General features: G+C 37.2%; 1 protein-coding gene and 1 pseudogene across 3 annotated transcripts in view; both read left to right on the top strand.

Annotated features, from left to right (window-relative positions):
• TTC28 (tetratricopeptide repeat domain 28) overlaps positions 1–25,336 on the top strand; it is an 896,291-nt gene that overhangs the window by 691,334 nt on the left and 179,621 nt on the right. The window lies entirely within an intron of this gene.
• Positions 8,698–25,092, top strand: LOC143682155 (small ribosomal subunit protein eS8 pseudogene; annotated as a pseudogene).

Here is a 25,336-nt window from a genome sequence, read left to right as displayed (position 1 = left end):
CTATGTGGGACACAATATTTAAGGGGTGAGAATCTCCCTGACAATGTGGGGCATGACTTCCGGGGATGAATCTGGCTCAGGCACTCTGGGATCGACAGCACCTTCCAGACCAAAAATGGAAAAGAAGTGTAATAAAATAAGGCATCAGTGGCCAAAAGAGGTCAAATAGAGTCAAGAGACTATTTTGGAGGCTACTTTTATGCAAGCTTCAGTTAGATAGTGCTAATTGCCATGGTTTGGCCCATGTGCTGCCTGAAATACCATGATTGTTTATGAAAAGTATCTTTAATGAAATGCTGGATACAGTTTGAAAAAAAAAAACACAGTAAGGCACAACTTCATAACCACTAGGATAGCTATAATCAAGAAGATAGATAATAAAACAAGCATTCATAAATCTGTCAAGAAATTGGAACCCTTAAACATTGCTGGTGGGAATGTAAAATGGTGCAGCTGTTTTGGAAAACACTTTGGAAGTTCCTTAAAAAGTTAAACATAGAGTTACCATATGTCCCAGCAGTTCCACTCCTAGGTGTACCTAAGAGAAATGAAACTGTGCGTCTGCACTAAAACTTATACACAAATATTCATAGCAGCATTATTCACAATAACCAAAAAAGTGGAAACAATACAAATGTCCATGAAATGATGAACGGATAAACAAAGTGTGGTGTTTCCATATGATGGAATATTATTCACCAATAAAAGGAATGAAAAAAGTCCTCATTTCTTGGTTACACTGTCTAATGTGGTTCTCAAAGAATGTAGAGGAAAAAATTAAGACAGTTACAAGTAGGAGAGGGTAATCAAATATAAAGAGAGGTAAACTTTCTATACTTCACTGGAATTAGTACAATGTTGACACAAGTAGACTTTGATAAGCTATATATAATGTATGTATAGTGTACTAGAGAAACCACTGAAAATGCTATTCGAAGAAATATACTCAAAAATGCTATATATAAATAAAAATGGAGTTCTAAAAAAATGTTCAAGCTACCCACAGGAAGGGAGGAAAAATTTAACAAAGAAATCAAAAACAGACAACAAAAACATAGCAAAAAATGAAATGACAGACTTAAACCCCAACATATTAATAATTACATTATTAATTGTTTAGATGCACCAATTAAACAATAGAGATTGGCATAGTGGATAAAAGCTTTACCTAATTATATTTTTTGTACAAGAAGCTCATTCAAATTAGTGATGCCTATTGGTTGAAAATAAAAGGATGGAAAAAGATATACCATGCAAACATTAATCAAAAGAAAGCAGAAGCGACTAAATTTATATGAGATAAAATAGACTTCAGAGTAAAGAAAATTATCAGGGACAGAAATGGACATAATGATAAAAGGGCCAATCCATCAAGAAGATATAACAATCCTAAATTTATATGTATCAAACAACAGAGATGAAAAAATACCTGAAGCAAGAATAATAGAACCTAACGGAGAAATAGACAGATCCACAATTATAGTTGGAGATGTCAACACTCCTCTCTCAACAATTGGGTAGAACAAGAAATCAACAAAAATACAGAAGAACTTAACATTCTCAAACAACAGGATCTAATTGACATTTATAGAACACTCCACCCCGTAACAGCAAAATATGTAATTTTTTCAAGCATCCTTAGAACATATATCAAGGTAGACCATATCCTAGACTATTAAACAAACCTCAACACACTTTTAAAAATTGAAATCATACAGAGTATGCTTCTGACCATAGTGGAATCCAAACAGAAATCAATGACAGAAAGGTAGCTGAAAACTCTCCAAACACTTGCAAAATAAACAACACACTTCTAAATAATCCATGATCAAAGAGGAAGTCTCAAGGGAAATTTAAAAAATACTTTGCACTGAATGAAAATGAAAATACAACATATCAAAATTTGTGGGATATAGCTAAAGCAGTTCTGAGAGGGAAATGAATAGAATGAAATGCTTACATTAGAAAAAGAAAACAAAATAAACCCAAAGTAAGCTTGAAGGAGGGACATAATAAAGATAAGATGAAATTAAAAACAAAAACAAAATAGAGAATAACAATAAGACTACAGCTCATTCTTTGAAAAAAGTCAATAAAATTGAAAACCTGACAGAGAAAAAGAGAGAAAACACAAATTATTAATATTGAGAATATCGCAGAATTTCATTACACACCCTGCAAACACCAAAAGGATAATAAAGGAATACTGTGAATAACTCTACATATATAACTTTGTCAACTTAAGTGAAATTGACCAGTTCTTTGAAAAGTGCAAGCTACCACAACTCACTCAGTGTGAACTAGATACTTTGATATAGTCCTATAACTACAAAGGAAATTGAATTCATAATTAAAATCCTTCCAAAAGAAATCTTCAAGAAGAATTAACACCAATTCCACTCAATCTTATCTAGTAAATGGAAGAGAGGGAAACCCTCCCAACTCATTCTATGAAGCTAGTGTTACCCAGATATCAAAACCAAGCAAAGACAGTACAGATATAGGTAGATAGATGGATGAATGGATATAGATATAGGAATAAAAATATAAGATGTCTCACTCATGAGTATAGATGCAAAACTTCTTAACAAAATGTTAGCAAAAAATTTATCAACATATAAAAAGAATTATTCACCGTGACTAAGTGGAGTTTATACCGGGAATGCAAGGCTGTTTCAGAATCTGAAAATTATTCATTGTAAGCCACTGTAATAACAGACTGAGGAAGAAAAATTGCATAATTATATGCAAGATGGTATAAAGAAAACTGACAGTACTGAGAGCTTGTGAGAATGCAGAGCAATTTGAACTCTTAGGCATTGCTGGTGGGGAATGCAAAATAGTACAGCGACTCTTAGAAACATAGACTTAGCAGATTTCCCAGCATTTCCACTCTTAGGAATAGAAAATTCTCTGTACTATCTTTGCAATTTCATATGAATCCATAGTTATTATAAAATAACAGGTTACAAAGAAAAAAGTTCACACTGCCAGCTAAGGTCAGGGCCAGGATTGAGTGCAAGGTCTTTTGGCTCTTATCCAAAGTTTGGTTATCACTGTAAACCTTCATGAAATTTGACTGTTCTTGCAATCTCAAAATGCCAAATCTAGAGGCCAAATCTGGTGAACTCTTCTCATTTTTCAGCCTCCTTGTCCTCCAGAAGCACCTGGAGCCATTTTCAAAAGCTAGTGTATTCTATAGATCAGACAATTGAAGCAGCCTCTGTCCTTTGGTACAGCTGGCTTGTGACCTGACAAGCTATCAGTGGGATACTTCCATATATATGTATGTTAGAAAATCACAATGTCTGTGTGCTCTTGGGTTAAAAGGATGCTAGCATTTTTATCTTACAGAATTAAGCTATATGATATTATTTGTCCAAACCCCTTCACTTTATTGATGAGACTATTGATATTTCAGGAAATTTATTGACTAATCTGAGATCACACGATGTGTTCATAGCTGAGCCAAGAGAAGAACACATTTCTTCTGCTGTTTTTTGCTACACTATAATGAGGATTCTGTTGAAAACACCAGGCTGAAAGTTATGCTTATAAAGATGTTGAAACTGCTGGAGGGATGGTAACAAACTCCTTTCCCCATTCAGGATTTCCTTCTCTAAAGGGTTTTCTTATTAAAATGTGTGATTTTATGGAGCACCAAATCTGGTAGCACATGATGGTTCCAATAGGCCACTTCAGGGATATGTATCAATAACATTCACAAATTGCACTCAGAGATCCCAACATTTGCACTTTGTTGTTTTGTATTTTCTCATTCCCTTTTCTTCTCTTCTCTCTCTCTCTCTTTTTTTTTCCCATATAAATGAACACTTTCCTTTTTCTTTAGAATGTGAACCTCAGAGATCGTGGTCACCAAGATGTCACATTTCTTACAGTTTGCCTCTAGCTTACTTGGCAAAATGGCCACAAATATCTGAAGTCAAATTTTCTGAATCTTTGAATCTTTGAATGGTGTCTTTTTCGAGTACTGTTTTAGGATCAGTCCAGAGACAGAAGAGCATCAGAAGGAGAAATAAGAATACTCAATGCTATATAATAAAAATTATAATAGCTGCCATTTATTTGTGCTAAGCCCTTAATGTACATTATCTCATTTAATCCTTAGAACAGGCTTTTGTAATAGATACTATCACCGTTTTGTAGATGAAGAACTGAAAGGGTAAGCAGTTTACCCAAGGTCACAGAGTTAGTACGTGGCAGATATATATAGCAGAATCTGATCAGGGAAATACTCTTCAACCAAAAGAATTTACCTTAGAAAAGCTTGTTTAGCTTAGCATAGAACCAAGCCTCTCAATATGATACCCAATTATTAAATGAACCCTTCAAAAAAAAAAAAAAGGTTTTTTGGATTTTCTACTCTAAAAAGTACCTCCAGCACCCAACACTGACTTACGTACTTACACAGAAGGCACGCCAATGTTTGTTGGGCACCCTGGCTATTACCATTGTTATCCAAAAATACTCAGCTGCATGACCTGAGGAGCTCGATAAAAGGGATAGCTTCTAGGGGTTGTCAGAAGTGAATTTTGGCTCCCCATGCAATATCCAAATTTGTTTTAGAACTAAATATTATAATTTGGGGATATTTTTCTAAATTTACTTTTGTCTTGTCTCGCTGGTGACAAAGTTGTATTCAACAAGAAAGTGAAAAATCACAATTCATAGGACTGAAAGAAACCTTTGTAAAGGCAATCACAAATTGAAGTGATTTAATCCACTCATGCAGCAAAATGAAAATCCAGATCTTCCAAAAGACAAATTAGACTTTCAAGGATGGTTTTCAAAATTATCTTCCATAGAAATCATTAAATAGCCAGCTATCTTTCTGCATCTAAAATAGAGTGTGATTCTCCCAGAGTTTTTCATGCTCCGTTTTTTGAGAAATATATTTATAAGTAAAGCTGGATACGTAAGTATAAAACAAAAATTCCTCCATCATTCTATTGGGCACACACAGGATTAAGATCATTATGATAAAATAAAGCTATTCATACTTTCGGAAAACACCATCTTTATTATGAAGATAAAACCAGGAGCACAAAAAAAGGCAGTTGATTGTTATCTTCTGAAGTGACAGAAGCCCATAGCCTCGTAGAGGTTGGAATAAATCTGCTTTTCCTTAGGAACAAACAAAGGGAGATATATCTTTAGTTCCTAGGAACAAATGAGGGCGAGTATGTTTTCTACACTTTTGTGATTAATTTGTATGTGCACTAAGTTCAATCAGATGTTAATGGCAAAAAAAAAAAAAAACCATAAGGTGAAAAACAACCAGTTTTTCATATAGGATCTGATTCACACTAGTTACTTTGTGGATGCTAATCTTGCTATAAAGTCACTCAAAATAATTCCAAACATTTTCAAGATTTAAGAAAATAGATAGGTGATGTATTTTCCAAAAGTATGCTAGGGAAATTCTAGTTATGCTTTACTCTGTAAAGAGTTTTACCATTTCAGACTCAGTACTCAGAGGGTGACCCATAGATCAGAAATGTAGACAGCTCCTGGGAGGCACTTAGAAATGCAGAATCTCATGCAGCCCCACCTCAGACCTAGGGAGTCAGCATCTGTATGTTAACAAGATCCCCTGTGGTTCTTAGGCACATGAAGGTTTGAGAAACCACTGTGTGCAAAGCACTTTACATGCATTATCTCCTTTGCCAGAGTAGCATGAACATAGGAGAAGATGATATTGACCTCACCACATGTAGGAATCATTTCTATGAGGGTAGAGGGAATGACGATGACATAGCAACTGCCATTCCTTCAGTTCCCCACTCACTGGATGCCAGGTACTCTCTATCTTCACCATGTCTCATGAGGAGGTATTATCTCTGTTTGACAGTTGAGGAAAATGTAGCTCAAGAGGGTAAGTAATTTGTCCAAGATCACACAGCCAATAAATATGAGAGCCAGGATAGTTCGTTACCTCAGAGCTCCTGCTCTTTCCAAATATTGAGAATGTGTATCATGACAATGCTGTATTAGCAGTGGACTTTAGCCTGCATTTTGGAATTAGCTGAGACTATTAGAAAGCACTGATGTCCATCCCCAGGGATTTTTAGTTAATTGGTCTAGAGTATGGACTTGGCACTGGGGTTTTTAAAAGCGCAAGGTGATTCTAATATGTGCCCCAAGGTTGAGAATTGCTGGTTTACAGATTGGCTGATGTGTCTCAATGGAAGCAGGACCTCCATTGGGAAAAGCTTTGGCTTACCTGTTAAACAGGTACACTGTGAGATTGCTGCCAATGGGAAAGTGGGAGATGCAAGCAGTGGCATAAGTACCTAAACCTTTGATGCGTTGTTACATGGAACAATTGCACTGCGTTCAGGGACAGAAAAATTGATTACTGTCATCCAGATTTGGTTAAATGTCAAAAGGCAGACAGGCTTGGTTTGCAGTTTTTATGATGAGTTCAACTTCCTCCTCAGCTTCCTATTTTTCGCACCCTAGCCCTCAACTGCAAGTACTACTTACTTAAATTCTCGCATGCAGGTCTGCAAGTGGGCTCCTGGACTAGACACAGAAATGGTTGAAAGCAGAGACTCAAGTCCTAACTCTCCTCCTTCATTTGGTGCCAGAAGTTGACTGTGTGCTTTACATAAGTAGTTTATTTAATCCTCCCCTTATCCTATTCCCAGGTGAGCAAGCTGGTTCAGAGAAATTAAGCAATTTGCTAGTTGAGAGAAATTAAGCTGTTTGCAGGAGCTGTGATTCACCTCAGGTTAATCTAACTCTAAAGCTCATGCTTTTTCTTTGCGCCTTCACTTCCTAATAGGAAGAAGGATCTGGCCCTTAGAGAGCTAATCCTTGGAAATTCAAATTAGTTTAACAAAGATTTATGAAGTCTCTGTTTTGAGCCAAACAGTCATCTGAATTACTGGGATCTAGAGAAGAAGGAAACTTCATTCTCTTCATGGAGCTCACAGTTTGAAGGGTGGATAAATGGGCCAGAGCAGTGCTATCCAGTAGAGAGATAATACAAGCTACATAGCAATTTTCAATTTTCTAGTGGCCACATTTTAAAAGGTGGGAAAAAAAAAGGCAGAGTCACTCTGTATTTAAGTGAATTGTTACAGAAAGCAGGACCAGAAGAGGAATTCAGTACATGGATTATACTCAGATGCCACAAGATGGTGGAACTGCTGCCCAATGTTGGATTGCAAAACACTGGAAACCTCAGAGTTCCCCCATGGTCAAGTCCAGCCATAGTTACATTTTTTAATTTGATTAATGTGATTGGCATGTTCAGGGTCCAGCCCAGGAATTAGATTAAACAATGTCAAGATTACGTTATCTTGTCATACAAAGGAAAGGCCACTTCTTTTGGGAAACCATGCATGTCCTTCACTGGCAACCTCTCCCACCATGTAGTTTAAGATATGCTCTCAGAGTGAGACATTGATTATCTCAGGAACCAGGGACTCTGGGCAGTATAGGAACCACTCAGTGTTTCATTAAATCACTTCACATCTACTTGGAGAGAAGAGCCAAAATAATTTTCTCTCTCTCTACTGCTCTCCACAATCCTTTGTAGGACCAAAATGTTCTTTCGTCATATGCTGTTTTTTGCCTCAGGGGTACGGTGGCTTTCAGTAACAGAGAATGAAGTGACTTTGCTGCTTTCTGATTTCCATTTCCCCAGATCCTCTAAAAATTGTATATGCAGTCTCTAAGCCCCCAGCATGTTTTTTTTTTTACCTAATGTATACAGATGCCTCCTAAGAAAAAATTCATTCTTTTGTCCTCTATCCAGTTTTTGTAATGAGTTATGCAACATTTTCTTATTTAATGAATGAGATGTATTTGAAGCATTTGTAAATTACTTAGGAATGTGCTCTTCTGCTGAATAAATTTCATTAATGATTTCTTTTAATCACTGGTAAGCCAGTTGGCCTGTGTTATTAATATTGGTGATAATCCTTTTTTTCAAACACACCTTTATTAACTATTGCAGATAAGAGGCACATCATGAAAAGAAATACACGTCCTCTTGCTGCAAGCCTTACCACTATTGATCTTTATTGTTTTGTGTTACCAGTGTTCAAAATGTAAAAGCAGTCTCCCTTACCCCACTGTAAAGAGCCTTTGGCAGCAACAGTAGTTATAAGATCCTAGCAGCTGGGGAATTGTTTATTATATACAGGCCTCGATTCCTACACCTGTGCTGGAATTGTGCCTCCCCAACCAGGTCATGAGCAGGAACTTTGTGTTCATCACCGTTTATCCTTGAAACCCGCTATGGAACTACAGTAAATGTTTGCTGAAAGAATGCTAAAGGTACTTGATAAAATTATGTCCAAACCAATAGAGGTTAATAAATAAGGTTATTTTTCACTCTGGAGGGCTCATAGAACCTGATCCTAAGGAGATCAGATATGAAACAGGTACAAAGTATAGTAACAAGCTGTCTGACTTTTGGTGAGTTTCTCTACTGCTTTTACTTCACTTACTATTTAATAACTTTCCAATCCTCTAAGTAATACTATGAAGATAAGAGAAGAGAGTGATGAGAACATGGTGAGCTCTTTGTAGGTATGAGCTATATAACCTTCAGTCTTAACTGCCGCTGTTACTCTTTCTCTAGTTTGTGCAATATATTTAGTTTATTCCTTTGAAGAACACAGAGCAATGCTAGCTTGAGTGGAGGGCTCCTGCTTGGGAGACATGGAAGGTAAGTTTGGCTAGGCCAGGTGAACTTCCATCTTTTCATTATCGGGAACCTATGGGATTTTGTTTTAAAAAATTACCACTACCCCTCTTCCCTCAAGTTCTTGAAGTGACAGCCTGAGACAACTGGAAATACATGACTAGATCTCAGGTGAATGATGTAGAGATGATTTGGAAGTCACTGGGCATAGTTACTTTCTCCCCAAGTCCCACTTCTCTGCCTATATCCATGTTTATTGTCCAAATATCACTGAGTGCACCAGTTAAGAGCTTGAATCCTAGAAGATTGCTTGAGTTTGGATCCCCAGCTTGCTATTTTCTAACTGTGTATCCTTGGTCAAGTTCCTTAACTTCTCTGTAATTCATTTCCATCGTGGGGATGGAAAATGAGGATGGAATATAAGGATAATAACTTTACTTAACTCATACAACTGTTATGAGAATTAAATTAACACATGTAAAGTTCCTAGGACAGTGCCCTGGCACAAAGTCGTCAATAATATTAGCTGTTGCAATGATTATTACACTAGGAATTGAGCGAGGCACTGTACAACATCATCGTTCTGACATCTAGCTGTAGATCTGAGACAGGGATTTGATCAACACCCAAGCGCATGGAAAATAGAGTCACACCCTACTGGGACTCAAACCATGTACTTTATCTGTGGGTACATATTGTGTCTAGATGGAGTTCCCTTTATTTGAAAGTCAAACTGTGAGAATAAAACAGACATGAATGAAAAATTTTGCTGTAGATTAAGGAAGAGGCAACACTGACTCTCAAAAGAACAGACCTTTAAAAATGATTTATCATGAGAAATAAAAGGAAAATGTATAAAAGTTTGGCATCTTTAATAGGACTATAAAATCTTAAGGACAAAGCAGATTGCAATGAGAAAAAAAAGGATCAGATGTTAAAAAAAAAAAAAAGGTGAGCAACAGAAGGAAGAATTGCAAAGAACTTTTAAAGGTAAAATCTACAGTAAAGGTAAAACTGTACAACTGTATAGCGGAAACCAAATCAGTTAAGTAGAACAATAAGCTCCATTAGAATATAGAAGAAAAGAACAAAGAGATCAAAAACAATGAGGGGAAAAATTGATTTATAGTAAAGAGAATAAGATTTAACCTAAACACTACAGACATTTCTAAAAAAGGAACCATAAAAACATAAAAAGAAACTGCGGTCAAATATAAAATTAGAAAAGAAAAACTTTCTCTGGATTTAGAAGACTTAAGCAGCTTGAGAGGGCAAGTTCAGTGAGAAGAGTCCCCACACCTAGGTACATTCTGGTGCAGTTTTCAACTTGTAAGAAAAATTTCAAAATCACCTAAGCACAGAAAAAAGCAAATTCTCTGCTAAGAAAAAAAAAAACGAAGCCCAGAGAAATTTCTGTGATCTGAATGCCAGCAACAACAGAGGTTTGGTTTGTTCGTTTTTGAGGGGAAAAGAGTTACTTATCCAATTTCCTTCTTATGTATAAAGACAGTGATATCACATTTCTGGATAAGCAAGAAATAAGAAAATGTACCATCCACATAGTATTCTGCTTGGAAAAAAAATGTACTTGGAGACTTCTTCCAGCCAGCCAGAAATGAATTAAAATTAAAGACTCAAGAATTAGGATGTATTGGTATGAAAAGCCTTAGGGTTTTGTGGTTGTTGTTAATCTCTTCTTGCTCCCTTACTACAGTTGGTTGACAGTATTGTAAGGTGGCTTCTGTTGCCAGGAGAATTTTGGGCCTGCCCCACACTGATCAGCTGCCCTTCTTTGACTCCTTTGCCAATATCAAAAGGTATTTCTTTTTCACGTCCTTCGGCCGTTAGTATGGAATCTCCTGTCCAATATGACAACCACCAAAAACTGTAACTGCAGTCTGTGCAGCACTTCCTAAGAAAGATCATTATTTTTACATGGTGAGAACATTGTTGGAAGAGTTACTAAACTAAAAACTTTTTTTTCTTCTACAAAGCAGCACTATAGAGAGAAATATATTGCCCATTTTTATTACCAAGACACTTGAGAAATGATCATCTGTATCCTTTGATTCATATGGAATAACTAAGTTTTTGAGTTTTTAATTGGAAAAGTCTAAGCAAAGACCTAATGGCAGATGTCTATTATCAAAATCCTTATTATGATTATCTTCATTTAAGAACCTGGTCTTGTTGTAATTATGCCTTGAAATCTGTATATACAGTATGATCTTGATAATGTAAACAAAACAATCCACACAAAGGAAAAAATACATTGTCAGGAACTACCCTAAAATCTCAGAGAGTCACTAGGTGAAAGACAGACAGATAGATATTGTTTTTCGTGAATTTTTCATATTTTTTGCATTGAATATTGTAACAAAGCTTTGGCTGTAAGTAACAGAAAAATCTGATTTAAAATGACAAGCAAATAGAAACTTATTTTTCTCACAAAACAAAAAGTACAATGCACCTGATAGTGGTTTCAAGGCTTAAAGATAATTGTGTCTCCACAATTCTCTTATCCTTTCTCTCATGCTGGCCCCTTAATATCTCATGGTCACAGGTTGGCTTCTGGTACTCCAGATATCGTGAGGTGTTCAAATCAGAAGTGGGGTTGTGGGAGTGGTGGTGCTGGACAAGTTGCCTCTATATCCTTTTAACAGAAAAGCAAAAACTTTTCTGAAACCTCAGAAGACTCCCACTTTTGTCTCATTGACAAAAATAGGGTCACTTGACCAAGCCTAGCTGCAAGAGAGGCTTGGAAAGTGAATATTTGATTTTCCAGCACCATAAGCAGAACCAGGTCCTGAAGGAGGGGTTTAGAAATGAGTATTGGGTGAACCAACCAGCCACAAGCATGTACTATTTTTTTTTACTTTGTTTTTTTTGTATAATATAATGTGTGTGTATATATATATATATATATATATATATATATATATATATGCACAAAGCTAAGAAAGAAAACAGCAATAATTTTCAGAGCACTATTCAACAAGTAGTTATAGAACATATCCCAGAGTTTGTCATGGGCTACCATAAAATGCATTAGCTTTGTTTTTTGAACTTTTCTACATTGTACAGTATAACATATATCCAAAACAAAGAAATAAAGAGCAATAGTTTTCAAAGCACTTCTCAACAAGCAGTTACAGGACAGATCCCAGAGTTTCTCAATGGCTACTATACGATCCTCTCACATTTTTCCCTCTAGCTGCTCCAGAACATAGGAGGCTAAATATTTTTTTATCATCACAATCAACTTTTTTTCCTTCTTTTTTTTGTGAAAAATAACATTTATACGAAAAAGCTATACATTTCAAAGCACAGCACCATAATTAGTTGTAGAACATATTTCAATATTTGACATGGATTACAATTTCACAACTTCGGGTTTTTACTTCTAGCTGCTCCAAAATACTGGAGTCTAAAAGAGATATCAACTCAATGATTCAGCATTCATATTCATTTGCTAAATCCCATCTTCTCTGTACAACTCTACCATCACCTTTGATCCTTCCATCCCTTTCCCCAGGGGTGTTTGGGCTATGGTAACTTTAAATTTCTCATATTGGAAAGGTCTCTTACCAATATGGGGTAGGGAGATGGAACTACCTGATGTTCTGGAGAGGCTGGGCTAGGTTTCAGGACTTACGTGGACCAGGGACTCATCTGGGGGTTGTAGGCCTCCGGAAAGTTACTCTAGTGTATGGAACCCTTGTGGAATCTTATATATTGCCATAGGTGTTCTTTAGGGTTGACTGGAATGGTCCTGGTTGGGGGTTGGCAGGTTATGATAGGTCTAACCAAAGCTTGCATGAGAGCAACCCCCACATAGCCTCTCAGCTCTATTCGAATTCTCTCTGCTACTGATGCTTAATTAATTATACTACTTTTCCCCCTTTTGGTCAGGTTGGAGTTGTTGATCCCACGGTGCCAGGTCTGGATTCATCCCTGGGAGTCATCTTCCACATCACCAGGGAGACTTTCACCCCTGAATATCATGTCCCATGTAGGGGGGAGGGCAATGATTTCACTTGCAGAGTTGGGCTTAGAGAAATTAAGGTCACATCTGAGCAACAAAAGATGTTCTCCAGAAGTAACTGTTAGGCATGCCTATAGGTAGACTAAGCTTCTCTGCTACCTACATAAACTTCACAAGATTAAGCCTCCTGATTGAGGGCATGGCCCATTGACCTGGGTGTCCTCAAAGTTTGACACTGTATCAGGGGATTCCCTGATGACTAAGTTTAGTAGCTCCATATTTTTCTCCCATTCCTCAGGAGATGTGGCCAATACTTTTTTGATTATCTGCTTAGTATACTCTAGGATATATCCAGGCGTTACAATGATCTATACAGGATTAAAGGACCTCTTTCTTATTCTGGACTCATTGTGTTTCATTTGTTCAAATGAGTTATACAGATAGGTTGAATTAGATTATGCACTACAGAAAATTTTTGTTCCACACCAAATAAACCTTAACTTACATTGGTCTGAAAGAGTATGTGTTGTTCTAAAATATAGACACTGTTTTCCTTACCTCTATGTTCTGAATTACTTTAACCCCAACCTGTTCGGCTTCATTCTTATCTCTAAATATTGGGTTATATATATAAACAGTCTCTCAAAATCCAGAAATAATAATCATCACTCCAGACTTAATGTTTCTGCTCTAAAACTTGCAATCTAGGCTCCTGTTTTCTCATAAGCATTTTTAAAGGTGACCATACCATTCTTGTTCTTTTGTTTCTGGCTTATTTTGTCTCACCAAAGGTTTCACATGTTTATTCACATTGTTGCATGCCTCATGACTATGTTCCTTTTTGTAGCAGCACAACTTTTGTTCATAAGTACACACCAACGTTTGCCAATCTACTTCTCCATCAGTGCATCTTTCAGCAACCTGCATCCATTGGGCATCACAGAGAGGGCCCAAAGTCCACACTCCATCAAAATTCTCTATTTTAGATTATTTCATTGTTCCCAAGAGGAAGAAAACCAATAAACACACCCTCACCAAATAGAATACCTAAACCTCCTCTTAACTCTTGTCCCTCCTCCCATTGCCTCTGCTGTTGTTGTGGTAGTGCTGATGGTTTCCTTTTAATCAGAGCTCATAACGTGCAACAGTAGTTTCCCTCTGTACCCTGGACTTAAACACTCTTTATGTGAGAATCATATCTTTGAAGTAATTCTTGGGAGAATTCATATTTATAGTGTGAATCAGTGGGACACATAGGTGTATACAACCCCTTTCACTCTTATTCATCTTCAAAATGGTAATATTACTTACAGACCCACTAGAGAACCACCTTCATTCCTGTCTACTCCCTTACATTGGAGTTCAACCTCATTAGATAATGGTACACCCATCTCTAGCCTCTTTGTATCTCTAAGTCCCCTAACGTCTTCATTATAAGGCTCTGATTATACCTTTATGCTGGTCATAAAAGTGGAATCATACATATCTATCCTTTTGTGTCTGGCTAATTGCACTCAGCATTGTGTCCTCAAGGCTTATCCATCTTGTCATGTGCTTCAGGACGTCATTTTGTCTTACTGCTGCATAATATTCTGTCATATGTATATACCACATTTCGTTGATCCACTTGTCTGTTGATGGGTGTTTGGTTTGTTTCTGTCTTTTGGCGCTTGTGAATAATGCTGTTGTGAACATCGGTGTGCAACTGTGTGTTTGTGTCATTGCTTTCAGCTCTTCTGGGTATATACCCAGTAGTGCTATTGCTGGATCATAGGGTAACTCGATACTTAGTTTCCTAAGGAACCGACAAACAATCTTCCATAGTGGCTACACCATTATACGTTCCCACCAGCAGTGCATAAGTGTCCCAGTTTCTCCACATCCTCTCCAACATTTATAGTTTCCTATTTGTTGAATAGCAGTCATTTTTATAGGTGTGAGATGGTATCTCATTATAGTCTTCATCTGCATTTCCCTTATAGCCAGTGAAAATGAGCATCTCTTCATGTGCTTTTGAGCCATCTGTATTTGCTATTCAGAAAAATGCTTATTCATATCTTTAGCCTATTTTATAAATGGGTTGTTCATTCTTTTGTTGTTGAGTTGTATGATTTCTTTGTATATACAGGAAATCAAACCTTTGTCCAATATGTGATTTCCAAATATTTTCTCCCGTTGATTTGGCTGCCTCTTCACCTTATTGACAAAGTCTTTTGAGGTGCACAGCATTTGATTTTGAGGAGTTCCCATTTATCTATTTTTTTTCTTTTGTTGCTTGTGCTTTGGGTGTAAAGTTTAGGAAGCTACCTCCTATTACTAGGTCTTGAAACTGTTTCCCTACATTTTATTCTAGAAGCTTTATGGTGCTTGCTCTTATATTTAGGTGTTTGATCACTTTGAGTTAATTTTTGTGTAGGGTATAAGATAGGGGTCCTCTTTCATTCTTTCGTCTATTGATATCCAGTTCTTCCATGCCCAGTTACTGAAAAGACTATTTTGTCCCAGTTCAGAGGATTTTGGGGCCTTATCAAAAATCAGTTGATGACAGATTTGGTGGTCTATTTCTGCAGTCTTGATTCAATTCCATTGGTTAATGCTTCTGTCTTTGTGCCAGTACCATGCTGTTTTGACTACTGTGGTTTTAGAATAGGTTTAAAAGTCAGGGAGTGTTAATCCTCCCACTTCGTTCTTCTTTTTCAGGATGCTTTTCGCTATTGAGGGTCTTTTTCCCTTCCTGATGAATTTGGTGGTTAGCTTTTCCAAAACTTCGAAGTAGGTTGTTGGGATTTTGATTGATACTGTGTTCACTCTGTAGGTCGATTTGGAGAGAATTGACATCTTAACTATATTTAGCCTCCCTATCCATGAGCAGGAAATGTCTTTTTATATTATTTTATTTGATTTTCTTGTGTTGAACTGTCCTTGCATTCCTGGTATAAACCCCACTTGGTCATTGTGTATAATTCTTTTGATGTGCTGTTGGATTCAATTGGCTAATATTTTATTGAGAATTTTTGCATCTATGTTCATTAGGAAGATTGGTCTGTACTTTTCCTTTCTTATAGCATCTTTACACAGTTTTAGTATTAAAATATTAGCTTCATAAAATGAATTAGAGTCCCTTTTCTCTCAATTTTTTGGAAAAGTTAGAGCAGGATTGGTGTTAGTTCTTTCTGGAATGTTTGATAAAATTCCCCTGTGAAGCCATCTGGCCCTGGGCTTTTCTTTGTAGGAGGACTTTTGATGACTGATTAAATCTCTTTACTTGTGATTGGTTGTTGAGATATTCTATTTCTTCCTAAGTCAGTGTAACTTGTTTGTGTGTCTCCAGAAATTTTTCCATTTCATCTAAGTTGTCTAGTTTGTTGGTGTATAGTGTTCATAGTATCCTCTTATGATTTCTTTTATTTCTTCAGAGTCTCTGATAATGCACCCCTTCTCATTTCTGATTTTGTTTATTTACATCCTCTCTTTTTTCTTTGTCAGTCTTCCTGGTGGCCCATCAATTTTATTGATCTTCTCAAAGAGCCAACTTTTGGTTTTATTGATTCTTTTTATTGTTCTTTTGTTCTCCCATTCATTCACCTCTGCTTTAATCTCTGTGATTTCTCTTCTTCTATTTGCTTTGGGGTTAGTTTGCTGTTCTTTCTCAAGTTCCTTCAGATGAGCTGTTCATTCTTGGATTTTTGCTCTTTCTTGTTTTTTAATATAGACATTTAGGGCAGTAAATTTCCCTCTCAGCACTGTCTTTGTTGCATCCTATAAGTTCTGATAAGTTGTGTTCTCATTTTTATTCATCTCCAGATAGCTACTGATTTCTCTAGCAATTTCTTCTTTGACCCACTGATTGTTTAAGAGTGTGTTATTTTATTTCCATATATTTGTGAATGTTCTTGCTCTTTTGTGGTTATTGAGATCCCACTGTGATCAAAGAAAGTGCTTTGAATAATTTCAGTGTTTTTAAATTTATAAAGACCCGTTTTGTGCTCCAGCATCTGATCTATCCTGGAGAATGTTCCATGAGCACTAGAGAAGAATGTATATCCTTGTGCTTTGGGGTACTTTGACCAATATATGTCTGTTAGGTCTAATTCATTTATCAAGTTATTTAACTTCTCTATTTCCTTGTTGATCTTTTCTCTGGTTGTTCTATCTATAGAGGAGAGTGGTGTATTGAAGTCTTCTGCTATTATTGTTGAAACATCTATGGCTCCCTTCAGTTTTGCCAATGTCTGTTTCATGTACTTTGGTACTCCTTGATTAGGAGCATAAACATTTATGATTGTTATATCTTCTTGGTGAATTGACCCTTTAATTAATATGTAATGTCCTTTCTTTGTCTGTTATCATGTCTTTACATTTAAAGTCTATTTTGTCTGATATTAGTATAGCTACTTGTTCTAGTTTGCTAGCTGCCAGAATGCACCACATCAGAGACGGATTGGCTTTAAATATAAAAGGGGATTTATTTAGTTAACGTATAGTTCTTCAGAGGAAAGGCAGCTAACTTTCAATTGAGGTTCTTTCTTATGTGGGAAGGCACAGGGCAATCTCTGCTGGTTTCCAACAACTTTCCTAGGGGTGGTTTCTTTCTGCATCTCCAAAGGCCTGGGCTAAACTGAGAGTGCCGAGATGAGGTATGGTATGCTGAACTGCTTGGGCTGTGCCATGTTGAACTCTCTCATTCAAGAACCAGCCAATTAAATCAAACATCATTCATTACAGCAAGCACACCTCTTAGCTGACTGCAGATGTAATGAGCTCATGTCACGTAACATTGGCTCATGTCCACAGCAACAGAACTAGGTACTGTCACCTGGCCAAGTTGACAACTGAATCTAACTACCACACTACTGCTTTCCATTGGTTACAACTTGCATGGAAAAATCTTTTTCCATCCTTTCACTTTCAATCTATTTGTATCCTTGTGTCTAAGATGAGTCTCTTGAAAGCAGCATATAGCTGGTTATGTTTCTTAATCCATTCTGCCAATCTGTATCTTTTAATTGGTAAGCTTAATCCATTAACATTCAAAGTTATTATTGAAAAGGCATTTCTTGATTCTACCATCTTATCTTTTTTATTTTATTTATCAAATCTGTATATTCTTTTCCCTCTTTCTCTTAGTATTCTTTAAATTACTCTTAGTGGTACTGTTCAATTCTGTGCTCTCCTCAAGACCTCCCTCTCCTGTCTTTGTTTTTCAGCCAGCAGAACTCCTTTTAGTATTTCTTGTAGGGGGTCTCTTGTTGACAGATTCTTTCAGTACATCTTTGTCCATGAAAATTTTAATCTGTCCCTGAATTTTGAAGGACAATTTGGTTGGGTACAGAATTCTTGACTGGAAGCCTTACTATTTCAAGATCTTGCCTCCAGGGTACTAGTTGAGTAGTCTGAACTCAGTTTTATTTGGTTTCCCTTGTATGTAGTAGATTGTTTTTCTCTTGCTGCATTCAGGATTTTCTTCTTCTCTTCAACATTTGACAGACTGATTAGTATGTGCCTTGGGAAAGGCCTATTTGGATATATTCTGTTTGGGTTCATTGGGCTTCTTTGACTTAAATGTTTATGTCCTTTGTGAGGGTTGGGAAGTTTTCCTCCATTATATCCTCAACTACTCTTCCTAGACCTTTACTCCTCTCTTCTCCTTCTGGGACACCAATGATTCTTATATTTGCATGCTTTGTTTTGTCTATCATTTCCCTGAGTTCCCATTCAATTTTTTCCATCGTTTTTGCCAGTTGCTGTTTTGAGTCTTCGAAGTCAAGTATCCTGTTCTCTATATCACTTATTCTTTCTTCTGCTTTTCAAATCTGTTGTTGTTTGCCTCTAGTATGTTTTTTATTTGTCAACAGAATCTTTAATTTCTGTGATATCTGCTATTTTTCTATTCTTTCAAATTTCTCTTTGTCCTCTTCTATTGTCTTCTTGATCTCTTTTATGTCATTTGTTATCCCACTTATTTTATTAAGTAGAGTTGTATGAACATTTTTGATTATTTGTTCCAGTGTCTGTGTCTCCTCTGATGTTGTAGTTTTGTCACTAGGCAGAGCTATATCTGTCTGCATTGTGATATGCTTAGGAATCTTCTGCTGTCTTAGTGGCATGTAAATATCTTGATTGATTTACTTTGGGAATTGATTTCTTTCAGTAGTTTCAGGCCTTGTGTTTGTGGGATGGTTGTATAGCAAGGAACAGGGCACAGGTTGGAGCACTCAGTACGGTGATTTTTTTCAGGGCAGTTATGGGCACAGGTTGGGGATGTTACCCTGATGCTTGTGAACATGGGTGCCCAGTGGCCAGGGTGGATGTAGCTGTGCTGGTGCACAGGTCTAAGGCGTGGGGCAGCAGGTCGGTGTTATGCCTTTATGGATTGGGGGCAGATATGTTCCAGCTTTTGCGTACGTCGGCACTTTCTCAGAGTGGGGAAGTGAGGCTGAGAGCTGTGCACATGCACGGTTCTAGTACTGTGGTCCCATCTGTGCATTCCCATGGCCTCTGTGCCAGGCTCCAACTTTTTGTCTCTCAGTTCCCTGGCCTCTGCAACCAGGGCTGCCACATGTGCTGCAGACGGCTCTCCCAAGTCAGCCGTACTCCTGAATCACCGCACAGTCACCCTCCTGTCCCTTCTCTAACTTTTCCATGTAGCAGGGCTTATCTCAAGCTATTCTAGTTGGCCATCTTCCCGGAAGTAGCATGTACTATTTTTTTTTTTTTTTTTTTTAAAGACAGAGAGAAGGAAGGAAGGATAGAAGGAAGGAAGGAAGGAAGAAAGGGAAACATTTTTTTAAACATTTTCTTGTTTTACTGTATTCTGTTTCTCCGTTTTTGTTACATGGGCTGGGGCCGGGAATCGAACCGAGGTCCTCCGGCATAGCAGGCAAGCACTTTGCCCGCTGAGCCACCGCGGCCCGCCCTGTACTATTTTTATAATTGAAAAAAATATTAGGATTATTATGTTCAGTTTTGAACCTCCTATAGGATCTCAATGTAAAAATATGAACAAGAAGACTAAAAGAAAGCCTTTGAAACATTAAAGTTGTCTACTCTAGGTTTATGATTGTTATATCTTCTTGGTGAATTGACCCTTTAATTAGTATATACTGTCCTTCTTTGTCTCTTATGATGTCATTAGCATTCTCCACTGGCTGCTGTGAGCCTACTGCTTGAACAGGTGAAGTAAATGGAGTTTCAAACTTTAACTGGCTCACGAAAGCTTTCTTGGAAGGCATGTTCAGATAGCATCTCTGTGATGTGCATGAGCAAGCCAGCCTCAAGAGCCTCCAATTTTCCCGAAGTAAATCCCTCTCAATTAAACAAAAAGGGAAGAAAAACTGAAAACAGTAAATGGATTCATAACTTCAATTCAGTTTTGCTCTTTTCCAGGTTTTAGAAATTGCCCTAACCAAAAACCCATGTGCTAATAGAAAAATGAGCAGAATGTATGAATCACTTGTTATGATAGCATTACACTTAATCTAGCCAGAACACTTCACACAATCATAGACTTTGAGTTTTCAATCTAGTGTAAATTTTTAAAATGAAGCTTTTCAGACCCTATTGCCTCAGGAAAACAGATTTCATAATTTGCACTCCAGCCTTGCTGGAAAATCCATCTGTCTTTGAATTTTATTTGTAAAGTGAAATCATTTTGAAGGGCCATTTTTTTGGCCAGCTCTTCTGCTCCTCGCTTTCCCTGTCTGTTTCCAGGGCCCCCTGTTGGTTTTTGCAGGCTGTATTTGCCCTCCTCTCATGCTGTCTGAGCTGAAAGAATAATACAGTCCTGTGAGGTGGGCTGAATGCAGCTCAGACTGCACAGCTCAATTCTATAGCAATTGCTACCTTAGTCTATCAGAAGGGCAAAATATCCCAGAGAAGAATTGCTGAGCCAGGAGATGGTAGGCCTGCTAGCTGTGTGATTCAGTAGAGTGTCTTCAAAAGCATACCCAGTCACCATGCCTTTGTTCTAGTAAAAAATAAGCAATGGAGTTCCAAGGGCTTTGAAAACTGGCAAGTATCATAAAATGTTAGATTTAATTCAGCCCAATATTTCAACAAACATATTGTTTAAAATAGTGAATTTCCAGCTAGTTGAGGTATATCTAGGTAGATATATCCAGCATGTAGTTGCATTTATGGGACTAAAGCTTAGGAGAGAAGAGTGGGCTGTGTTACATATTTTGGAGCCACATAGCTGGTTCTTGGTGTCATGGTATTGAATGAAATTACCAAAGGATAATTTCGTATATTATTGCCATTATTATCATTACTACTTTTTTTTTTTTATTACTTAGAAGGTTTCCCCTCTCTCTTATTGAATGACATAATGAAATTAGGGAGGTAACACATACATAGATGCCTTTTAATTTGTCTCCTTAATGAATTACATTTCACAGATAAGCTAGTATAGAGGATAGTCAGTAGGCCAGATTTTAAAATTAAGGCTTCTAATTTTTCAGTGTTTTGCTTAAATTATTGGAGACCAGCCAAAAGACTGCCCAATTAATTAGCTTTGCTGATTTATTTTAACAACTTCAAATGGATGACAGTCCAGAAATGGAGTTTTTTTTTTAATTATTAACTAGATTTTTAATTAGCCAGAGTAAAAAATCACCCTAGAGCCTTCAGTGTTTCTTATCATTGTGCTATTAGCATTTTTGGGTGGGACCATTCTTCATTGTACATGACTATCCCACATGATGCAGGCAGTTTAGTATCCCTGGTCCCACCCACAAAGTACCAGTGTGACCCCCTGGATATTTTAACAACAAAAAATGCCTGCCATGTTTCCAAATGACCCTTAGGAGTACCTTCTCCCTACTTCACACACACACACTGATGTACACTTAGAGAAACGGGCCCCATTCTAACATCACATTCTGAGTTTGGGTATAATAGTCTCAAAGCCCATGTTTTGCACTCTTCCTAGGTGAGGTGATCTGCTATCAAGTTCCCATTGGTACTCACTTAAGAAATATGATGTGTCTAAGACTTATAGTGGATTCCAGTCTATAACAAAATAATACTAGAGGGAGTGGCAAGTTTAGGTTTTTGTTACTTGTAAAATCGAGGACTATGATAATTGAACCTGTTAGAATAATAATAATACCCTAGAAAACTGAGCATCACCCCTTGGCACTCACTGTTGCATTTGAGCTTTATAATAAACTTCTAAGACAGATGAAATGTAAGGCCTGGAGTAGTAGTAACTTTCCTAAGGGCATAGGATAGTGATGTGGTAGAACTGGAATAGTGCTCCTCTGATTCCAGTTGCCAGGTCTCCACCATGACACACTGCCTCCTAACCAGCACTTCTGGGGCATTAAAGCTTGTACAATAGGGCCCGCTAAAGAAATTTCAGAGCTTGGACAAAAAAGCTGAGAAATGGCAAGCTAAGGGGGAGGTAGATTACCAGTGCATGTAACAGGATTTTTTTATTCTGTGCTTGTGTGTAATTCCTTTTGTAAAGGATTTTATTTCATTTACAGTGTTAAATAATGACACAATAGAAATAGAAAATCATGACCAAAGATATACAAATAGAAGCAGGAAACCAAGACCAGGGAAAAGAGCCCAAATACAAAAGGGTCAACATAATCATTACAGTAAAGTTGAATCAGAACTTCCCAGTGACCCAACCAAAAAAGAAAACACAGTTCTTATTACCCAAAAAATGGGTGTTAACATTCCTCTGGGTTAAGAAAGCTGAATTCCAAAAGAAATTTCTCAAGAGGTATTTTAGATGGGGGGTTCTGTGACAAAAATGTAATGATATTCTCAAAATTTTCACAGCAAAAATTGCAAGCAACTTTTAATTAAAAAAAACTCAACTTTCTTGTTTCTGCTCCAACATAGAAGTAGCTTGGAAGTCATCACTTCCATCCTATCAACAAGAAAAATGTTGAAACAACTGAAAATCAACAGTTCTTAGATCCATAAAAAATAGAGATCACAGGGCAAAGCAATGCCCTGAAAACTGGAGAGACAGATGAATACAGAGAATCACAGCCTGCTAGGAGCAGAAGCCCCTGGAGCCAGGAACTAGTAGGAAAACTTAAACTGTAATTGGCCAATTGCTGAAAGGCTGAAAGTGGACTACCTTGAGAGCTTAAAAATTTCTGGGGGCCCTGTCTTTACTTCAGGAGCTGCACCGAAGTTCTCTTGATAAAGATCAGAGGAAAATGCCTAGAGCTTCTAACTGGAAGAGAGTTGGGAAGGGGGGTGCAGAGTAACCATTTGAAATAAGCCCAGGGGAAAAGTAACCAGAGACCAACCTCTCCCCTGCACCCCCACACAATTTAATACCATATCAAAGGACTCCTGTATAATAACAGGATTCAGCTGAAAAAGCTGCAAAGCTATTTAAGAAGAAGTTTCTGGGGAAACCCAAAGACAACAGAGAAGATAAAAACAAGGACACTAGAGGAAAGTGAAGCCTCAGACACCTACAGCTACAGTAAACAATTAAAACTGTAACTCCTAGCCGGATAAACATAAACCCTTGCACTAAAGGCCTGTTTACCTCAGTTCCTATTACCCAATATATCATGTCTGTCTTTCAACAAAAAAATTTATGACTGCTAAAAGGCAAGAAAAAAGTCTGAAGAGGCAAAGCAATCAGATATGACAGAGATTTTGAAATTATCAGGCCAGAATTTAAAAGTACTATGAACAGTATACTAAGGGCTATAATGTAAAGTGTAGACATCATGTAAGAACAGATGGGAAATGTAAGCAGAGAGATTAAAACTCTAAGACAGAATCTAAAGGAAATGTTAGAGCTCTTTCTAGCCAGTGCCGTGTGATGGGCAGCTCCTGGAACACTGGCACAAGCGCTTCAAGACTGGGGGTACTAGAAAGCCCTGCCACAAGAAGCAGAAGTATGAGCTAGGACACCCATTTGCTAACACAAAGATTGTCCCCTGTAGCATATGCATGGTTCCGGTGCAAGGCGGTAACAAGAACTACCATGCTTGGGGCTGGATGTGTGGATCTTCTCCTGGGGTTCTGAGTGTTGTACCACAAAACAAGGATCATCGATGTTGTCTACAATGCATCTAAAGGAAATGAATGGTCCGCATCAAGGCCCTGGTGAAGAAGTGTATTGTGCTCACTGACAGCACACTGCGCTGGCAGTGGTTGGAGTCTCACTGGTCTCTGCCCCTGGGCTGCAAGAAGGGGGCCAAGTTGACTCTTGAGAAGGAAGAAATTTTAAACAAAAAATGATCAAAGAAAAGTCATAAGAAATATGTTGAAAGGAGAAAGAATGCCAAATCAGCACTCTTCTTAAGGAGCAGTTCCAGCAGAGCAAGCTTTCTGTGTGCATTGCTTTGAGGCCATGCCAGTGTGGTCGAGCAGATGACTATGTACTAGACGGTAAGGAGCTGGAGTTTTATTTGAGGAATATCAAAGCCCCAAAAGGGAAATAATTCACCCCTCCCATCCCAGATCATGTAATAAGGGTATTTATTGTTAAAAAAAAAAAAAAAAGGAAATGCTAGAAATCAAAAACACTGCAACAGAAATGAAGAATTCCTTTGACAGTTGAGGAAAGAGTCAGTGAGCTTGAAGATATGTCAGTAGAGACTTCCCAAACTGAAATGCAGAGGAAAAATAATAATAAAAAAAAAAACCCAAAAACTGAAGAGTAGAATGAGAGAAAGGAGCAGAAGAAATATTTAAAGCAATATGGCTGAGAATTTTCCAATTAATAGCAAAACACAGATACAGGAACCTAGAAGCATAAAGCAGGATATATATGTATATATATATACACACATACACTTTGTACATATCATTTTCAAATTGGAGAAAATAAAGACAAAGAGAAAATCTTGAAAAAAGCCAAAGGGGGGGTGGAATTACCTATAGAGCAATAAAGATAATTTCATTGACCTTCACTTCATAAACCATGCGACCAAGAGCAGACTTGAGTGAAATACTTAAATGTTAAAAGAAAAAACAAGCTAGAAATCTTTATCCAGTAAAATTATCCTTCAAATGTGAAGGAGAAATAAAGACTGTCTTAGACAAACCAAAACTGAGGGAATTTGTTGCCAGTAGAACTGCTTGCAAAAAATGCTAAAATAAGTTTTTCGAATGAAGGAAAATTTTATAGCTCAGAACTTAGATATATGTAAAGAAAAGAAAGCATCAGAGAAGGAATAAATGAAGGTAAAATAAAACATTTCTCTTATTTTTAATTATCTAATAGATTATTGTTTGTTGGAAATAATAATATCAACAATATGCAGGGTAATTAAAGCTTAGGAATGAGTGAATTGAATAACAGCAATGTTAGAATAGGAGGGAGAAATTGGGAATACAATGATATAAGGTGCTTGCACTACCCATTAATTGGTATAGTGTTATTTGAATATGCACTTAGATTAGTTGTAAATATGTTTTGCAAACTTCAGGGCAACCCATAAAACTATTTTTAAAAAAATAAAATCCATACACTTATAGAGGACAGAAAATGGATTCATATAAAAATCCCATTTAAAACCAGAGAGAGCAGAAAAAGAAAAAAAACCAAAAAACAAACAGAACAAATAGAAGACAGTTACAAATATGGTAGATATTAATCTAACTGTCAATAATCACTTTATGAAATCAAGGTCCTCCCCACTATGTGGGACTTGACATCCAGGGGTGAAAGTCTCCCTGGC

The sequence above is a fragment of the Tamandua tetradactyla genome, chromosome 5 (genome assembly GCF_023851605.1).
Source record: "Tamandua tetradactyla isolate mTamTet1 chromosome 5, mTamTet1.pri, whole genome shotgun sequence".
Classification (NCBI taxonomy): Eukaryota; Metazoa; Chordata; class Mammalia; order Pilosa; family Myrmecophagidae; genus Tamandua; species Tamandua tetradactyla.
The sequence above is the reverse complement of the archived record's forward strand: the minus strand, read 5'-3'. Positions and strand labels throughout refer to the sequence as shown.